Source organism: Mus caroli, chromosome 10, assembly GCF_900094665.2.
Source record: "Mus caroli chromosome 10, CAROLI_EIJ_v1.1, whole genome shotgun sequence".
In the NCBI taxonomy this organism is placed as follows: domain Eukaryota; kingdom Metazoa; phylum Chordata; class Mammalia; order Rodentia; family Muridae; genus Mus; species Mus caroli.
In genome coordinates this window covers 121,601,478-121,609,589 of record NC_034579.1, presented here as the reverse complement: position 1 = coordinate 121,609,589, position 8,112 = coordinate 121,601,478, and the positions used below count along the sequence as shown (strand labels likewise).

Here is an 8,112-nt window from a genome sequence, read left to right as displayed (position 1 = left end):
TCCACCCTTCCCCATCCCTTTCCTTTGTCCCTTTCAATCCGCCCCCTCCCCAACACTAGATAGGAGAGGGAAAAGGAGAGGAAAGGAAAGAGATCCCTGAATAAAGTCATGGGTTGCAAAGGGGCAACAATATCATTAGTCTACTTCCTGCTGACTGGGGCCATTGAGCTCCCTGGGGTGAGTTGGATCTTCATGGTCAGGATTTCTATTTCTTCTTCATATTTCTGCTTTGTGAAATACTGCTTAACAAACCGAGGCCAACAGCAACCAACATCCCAACCAGCTCTCTGAAAAGTCCCCAGGATTCTGAGCGTCACATAATTGCAGAAACTGTCTACAGTTGTCAAAGTCATACCCCTGCTAGGGTAGGAGGCAAATCATGGCCAGCTGCCTCAAAGCAGTCCCATGTCCCCACATCTGGGATTAAAAACAAAAACACATTCTTATAATAGTTGTTTTTGTTGTTGTTGTTGTTTGTTTGTTTGTTTGTCTTTTGGTTTTCCGAGACAGGGCTTCTCTGTATAGCCTTGGCTGTCCTGGAACTCACTCTGTAGACCAGGCTGGACACTAACTCAGAAATCCACCTGCCTCTGCCTCCCAAGTGCTGGGATTAAAGGCGGGCACCACCACACCCGGCATTGTCTCCAGTTTCTGTCAACTCCTTCCAGCTGATTTTAAACAGTTGAGAAATTCCCCAGGGATGCTGTATCAGTATGTAAAGAAAATCAAGCCACCTTTATATCTGAAGTTGTTTCAGAAAAACCTAGATCCAGATGTATTCAATCAAATCATTAACATTTTATCTGACTTTTACATTGAGAAGGAAAAGCCAACTCTCATCTTTGAAGTCTTAGACTTTCTCAGTTGAGAAGGTTTGACATGGCGGGGATGTTTATGTCAGGACCTGAGAGAAAGCTCACAAATGTATTATTCAATCACTTAGGAAAATCAGAATTGAAGGAGGAATCTGTTGAAAAACTCCAGAATAGATACTGCAACAGACCTCCATGACTGGACATTGTTGCTGCTTATGTGTACATTATTTTCCTTACTGAAATCAAGTGTTTGGCTTTTTATGAAAGTGAAACCTTACCTGAGAGGAGTTTCCTCTCTCTGGGTGGTAAATGATTCCCTGTAAGTGTTCTGTGGTCTAACTAGTGAGAAATACTTCAAATAAACCAAGTTTTTATGAGAAAAGAAAAAATTATGTATGGATAATGCAGTGGGGTGGAAAAGTTTAGATGGAGATGAAAAGAGATATATACCAGAAACTAGGATTTGGGAGAGAGTCAACCAAAGCTCAGGATAGGTTAAAAACTGCATACTTCTGCATAAGCTAGAAAAAAAAACCTAATTTTTATTTCAAATGGAGGTATCTTGTTCCTCCCAGAGACTATAGATTGGGAGGTAGAGTATTCCAGTGCCAGCTACATACTTCCCTGCGTATTATTGTCTATGGAGTCCTATAGCTGCTTGTATTATGAATGCTAATTATGTTCCCAAAAAAACCTGTTTGCACAGGAGGATCTATACATAGCTTCTGGAAACCTGCCCCTAGTTGGTTCTGGTGACTAAATACAGATGCCAGCAGCCAAAAGCTGGGGAGGACAGACAGAGGTAGGATTTTGGAATTTCCTGGGCTTGGACCAGAGGAGAGAAAGGAGATCCAACATGCTAGGAGAGTGTGGAGAGAGGGAAACATGGGTTAGAGAAACAAGAAGAGTGCCCTGGCATCTGGGCCAAGAAAGCATGGTCTGGACTATTTGGAGTTAAGAGCAGCCAAGATGGAACACAGAACTTAGAAAGTGGTAACTCAGAATTATCAGCAGGATGTAGATTCTAGCAGGATGGAAGCTAGGCAGATGCCCAACTATTGTGCTGCTTAAGGTATAGTAAAATATAAAGGCTCTGTGTGTGTGTGTGTGTGTGTGTGTGTGTGTGTGTGTGTGTGTGTCTTTCATTCAGGAGCCTAGACCATTGAGGCAGGTAGCAAACTCCGAGATGGGATTTAATAATTATTTAATTAATTCAACAGAGTTCTCCAGAGGCTCCCAAAACAGTAAAGTCTGTTGCTATTGCTATTGATACCACACACTTTACAAACAGCACACAGAGAAATCAAGCTGGAATCAAGCCAATCCTCCCTTTTGGTTAGTGTTCATAGTCCTATTCAGACTTCTGGGGGAAAAAAAAACTCAATAGCCTTTCTAAACTATAAACCCAGAATGCAGCAATACTGTGAGACAGGCAATATGTTCCCACAGCTGCAACGCTGGTATGACTATTATGAGGTAATCAACTATTTTCTAATTGTATCTGAGATGCTATGGGAGGGGATATATACTTAATCATCAAAAGCTTAAGGTTAAGGTGTCCCAGCTCCTAGGAGGGATTTACTACTGATGTTTTGCTAAATGGACATATGGCCAAGCTGCCTTCTAAATGTGTAATTTTATACCAATATAGTGCTGCTCTTAGCCTTGATTATAGAAGCTTCTTTTTGTACTGGGTGATGGTTAATGCAAAGATTTACAATTAAACAAAGTACTAAAAATAAATCATTGTGGTCTCTCGGGTCTCTTGAGGAGCCTGGGAAGGAGGGTCAGCTCCCACTGCCAGGTCAGGGGCTTGCTAGGACCAGGTTGCGGCAATCTGCAATCGTTAGGGCCATGTCGGCTGCACAGGATTGGGATACAAGCTTCTGGCTAGGAGGAGGTGCAGCTGGCAAGGCCATCGGGGTTAGCAGGACAAGTGCAGCTGGTGGGGGTCAGGGCACCGGACAGCTCAACGGATTCGTGCAACTCTCTGGAAAGCCGCACCTGTCAGGCCACAAACTCCCCCCACCCGCAGTAGACACTGTTGTGTGGCAGATAATACCAATCTCTATATGTTTAGAGGGTATAACCCAGACCATGATGAATCAGGAAGGTCAGATAACGAAGAATATTCTCTCTTCAGGGAGCTTTAGAGGCATCTTTTTGCAATAGGCATGTGGCACCAGATGGGCACAGATGGCTACATGCCCCAGAATTGGCATCTATGTCACTTGTGCTGCATTGAAACAATATATTAGTGTTCGGAGGTACAGACATCCCGTTTGGTTAGAGCAATGGCAATGACGTTCATGTCTGCAAAGTGAAGTATAAGAGATGGGATTTACAGAGATGTTGGAGGGAAATCCCCAGTAATATATATGGACAGGCATGGCCCGCATCAATGGGTCCCTTTATGTTTTGGGGGGAACAATCGGCTACATCTATAGCACAGACCTGCACAAGTTATATCTCAACAGGTGTGGATACAACTCAAACCAAACAACCTGTCCTGTGACCTGCCGGAGGAGAGGTACAGACATGAAATTGCTCATGATGGGAAGAGGATTTACATCTTGGGAGGAGGTACTTCCTGGACAGCCTATTCCTTAAACAAGATCCACGCATACAACCTTGAAACAAATGCATGAGAGGAGATTGCAACAAAACCTCAGGAAAAAAATAGGTTTTCCTGCAGCCCGACAATGCCACAGTTGTGCTCAAATAAAAGATAACGTCTTAATATGTGGGGGCTATAACTGAGAAGTGATCCTGGAAGACATGGAAGCTGAGTCTGCAGACTTTTCAGAGGGTGAAGCTCCCTGCCACCATGCCAGAGCCCGTTTACTTTCACTGTGTGGCTGCCACTTCTGCCGGTTGCATGTACATCCACGGAGAAGTAGTGAACATCCATGAAAACAAACAGACTCGGTCTCTGTTTAAGATATGGCTGGTGGACAGACCCAGGAGGGGGCTCCACTCCTAGGTGCTCTAGCAAGCCCAAGATCTTAGGATCAGGGGTGAGTAGAGCACAACATCTGTTCCAACACCATTCGGAGTAACTGAGATCCAACAGGATCCAGGGACCCAGGAACACGGCCCAACCAGTGGCTCAGGTTCCTTCTGGTCTACACAGGTCTACCTTGGGAGGGAACTCGGCCTCCAGTCCCACAGCACCCAGAAGAGGCTCCACTCCCAAGTGCTATGGGACATAATGAAAGCAGTGGTAAGAGGAAAACTCATAGCTCTGGGTGCCTGCAAAAAGAAACTGGAGAGAGCATACACTAGCAGCTTGACAGCACACCTGAAAGCTCTACAACAAAAAGAAGGAAATACACCAAAGAGGAGTAGACAGCAGGAAATAATCAAACTCAGGGCTGAAATCAAACAAGTAGAAACAAAAAGAACTATACAAATAATCAACCAAACCAGGAGCTGGTTCTTCAAGAAAATTAACAAGATAGATAAACCCTTAGTCAGACTAACCAGAGGGCACAGTGACAGTATCCAAATTAATAAAATTAATAAAAAGTGGCCATCTTGATGAAAGCAATCTACAGATTCAGTGCAATCCCCATCAAAATTTCAAATCAATTTTTCATAGAGTTAGAAAGAGCAATTTGGAATAACAAAAAAANCCAGNATAGTGAAAACTATTCTCAACAATTAAAGAACTTCTGGCAGAATTATCATCCCTAACCTCAAGCTGTATTACAAAGCAATTGTGGAAAAAACAAAAAACCAAAAAACCAAACCTGAATGATATTGGTATATGGTCAATATAGTGGAGAATTCTATCAGACCTTTAAAGAAGATCTAATACCAATACTCTTCAATATTCCACAAAATAGAAACAGAAGGTACCCTACCCAATTCATTCGATGAAGCCACAATTATGCTTATAATTAAAGACCAAATGAAGAAAGAACTTCAGACCAATCTCCCTTATAACGATTGAACAAAAAATATTCAATAAAATTTGTGACAATCGAATCCAAGAATACTTCAAAATGATCATTCACCATGATAAAGTAGGCTTCATCCCAGGGATGCAGGGATGGTTCAATATACAGAAGTCCATGAGCATAAAACACTACATAAACAAACTCAAAGAAAAAATCCACATGATCATTTCATTAGATGCTGAAAAGTATTTGACAAAATTCAGCATCCCTTCATGGGGTCTTGGAAAGATCAGGAATTCAAGGCCTATACCTAAACATAGTAAAAGCAATATACAGCAAACCAGTAGCCAACATCAAACTGAATGGAGAGAAACTTTAAGCAACCCCACTGAAATCAGGGACTAGTCAAGACTAGTCCCACTCTCAACCTATTTATTCAACATAATACTTGAAGTTCTATTTAGGGCAATTAGACAACAAAAGGAGGTCAAAGGGATACAGATTGGAAAGGAAGAAGTCAAAATATCACTATTTGTAGATGCAATGACCATATACTTAAGTGACCCCAAAAATTCCACCAGAGAACTCCTAAAGCTGATAAACAACTTCAGCAAAGTGGCTGGATGTAAAATTAACTCACAAAAATCAATGGCCTTTCTCTACTCAAAGGATAAATTGGCTGAGAAAGAAATTAGGCAAATGACACCCTTCACAATAGCCACAAATAATATTACATATCTTGGTGTGACTCTAACCAAGCAAGTGAAAGATCTATATGACAAGAACTTCAAGTCTCTGAAAAAGGAAATCACAGAAGATATCAGAAGATGGAAAAATCTCCCATGTTCATGGATTGGCAGGATTGATATAGTAAAAGTGGCCATCTTGATGAAAGCAATCTACAGATTCAGTGCAATCCCCATCAAAATTTCAAATCAATTTTTCATAGAGTTAGAAAGAGTAATTTGCAAGTTCATCTGTAATAACAAAAAACCCAGGATGTGAAAACTATTCTCAACAATTAAAGAACTTCTGGCAGAATTATCATCCCTAACCTCAAGCTGTATTACAAAGCAATTGTGGAAAAAACAAAAAAACAAAAAACCAAACCTGAATGATATTGGTACAGAGACAGGCAGGAAGATCAATGGAATAGAATTGAAGAACCAGAAAGGAACCCACACACCTATGGTCACTTGATCTTTGACAAAGGAACTAAACTATCCCATGGAAAAAAAGACAGCATTTTTAACAAATGGTGCTGGTTCAACTGGCAGTCAGCATGTAGAAGAATGCAAATCAACATATTCTTATATCCTTGTACTAAGCTCAAGTCCAAGTGAAACAAGGACCTCCATATAAAACCAGGGACACTGAAACTTAGAGAGGAGAAGGTGGAGAAGAGCCTCAAACACATGGGCACAGGGGAAATTTTCCTGAACAGAACACCAGTGACTTGTGCTGTAAGATTACGAATTGACAAATGAGACTTCATAAAATTGCAAAGCTTCTGTAAAGCAAAGGACACTGTCAATAGGACAAAAAGGCAACCAACAGATTGGGAAAATATCTTTACCAATGCTATATCTGAGAGAGGGCTAAGATCCAATATATACAAAGAACTCAAAAAAGTTGGAAACAAATAACACTATTTAACAATGGGGTACATACCCAACAAAACTCTCAATTACCATAGATGGAGAAACCAAAGTATTCCATGATAAAACAAAATTCACACAATACCTTTTCACAAATCCAGCCCTTCAAAGGATAATAAAGGGAAAACACCAATACAAGGACAGAAACTACACCCTAGAAAAAGCAAGAAAGTAATCCTTCAACAAACCTAAAAGAAGACAGCCGCAAGAACAGAATCCCAACTTTAACAACAAAAATAACAGGAAGCAAAATTATTTTTCTTTAATTTCTCTTAACATCAATGGAATCAATTCCCCAATAAAAACACATAGACTAATAGACTGGCTACACAAACAGGACCCAACATTTTGCTGCTTACAGGAAACCCACCTCAGGGAAAAAGACAGACACTACCTCAGAGGGAAAGGCAGGAAAACAATATTCCAAGCAAATGGTCTGAAGAAACAAGCAGGAGTAGCCATTTTTTAAAATATACTTTTTATTAGGTATTTATTTCATTTACATTTCCAATGCTATCCCAAAAGTCCCCCATACCCTCCCCCACCCACTCCTCCACCCACCCACTCCAACTTCTTGGCCCTGGTGTTCCCCTATAATGAGGCATATAAAGTTTGCACGAACAATGGGCCTCTCTTTCCACTGATGGCCGACTAGGCTATCTTCTGATACATATGCAGCTAGAGACACGAGCTCCGGGGGTACTGATTAGTTCATATTGTTGTTCCACATATAGGGTTGCAGATCCCCCCAGCTCCTTGGGTACTTTCTCTAGCTCCTCCATTGGGGGCCTTGGGATCCATCCAATAGCTGACTGTGAGCATCCACTTCTGTGTTTGCTAGTCCCCGGCATAGTCTAACAAGAGACAGCTATATCATGGTCCTTTCAGCAAAAATCTTGCTAGTGTATGCAATGGTGTCAGCGTTTGGAGGCTGATTATGGGATGCATCTTCGGGATGGCAGTCTCTAGATGGTCCATCCTTTTGTCTCAGGTCCAAACTTTATCTCTGTAACTCCTTTGATTGGTGATTTGTTCCCAATTCTAAGAAGGGGCAAAGTATTCACACTTTGGTCTTTGTTCTTCTTGAGTTTCATGTGTTTCTCAATTTGTATCTTATATCTTGGGTATTCTAAGTTTCTGGGCTAATAACCACTTATCAGTGAGTACATATCATATGAGTTCTTTTGTGATTGGGTTACCTCACTCCGGATGATGCCCTCTAGGTCCATCCATTTGCCTAGGAATAGCCATTTTATATCGAATAAAATTGACTTCCAACCCAAAGTTATCAAAAAAGACAAGGAGGGGCACTTCATACTCATCAAAGGTAAAATCTACCAAATGAACTCTCAATTCTGAATATCTATGCTACAAATAAAGGGCAGCCACACTCATTAAAGAAACTTTAGTGAAGCTCAAAGCACACATTGCACCTCACACAAAAATAGTGGGAGACGTCAACACCCCACTCTCACCAATGGACAGATCCTGGAATCAGAAACTAAAGAGGGACACATGGTCACTAACCAGGGTTATGAAACAAATGAATTGAATTGATAGCTACAGAACATTTTATCCTAAAACAAAAGGACATACCTTCTTCTCAGCACCACATGGTACCTCCTCCAAAATTCACCATATAATTGGTCACAAAACAGGCCTCCACAGATACAAAAATATTGAAATTATCCCATGCATCCTATCTGATCACCACAGGCTAAGGCTGATCTTCAAGAA

At 41.2% G+C, this 8,112-nt stretch overlaps 1 protein-coding gene and 1 pseudogene across 1 annotated transcript in view; both read left to right on the top strand.

Annotated features, from left to right (window-relative positions):
• The window catches only part of LOC110302913 (olfactory receptor 6C2-like), a 66,461-nt gene that overhangs the window by 35,004 nt on the left and 23,345 nt on the right, over nucleotides 1-8,112 (top strand). The gene's annotated exons all lie outside the window — the stretch shown is intronic.
• LOC110303394 lies at nucleotides 2,670-3,798 on the top strand (annotated as a pseudogene).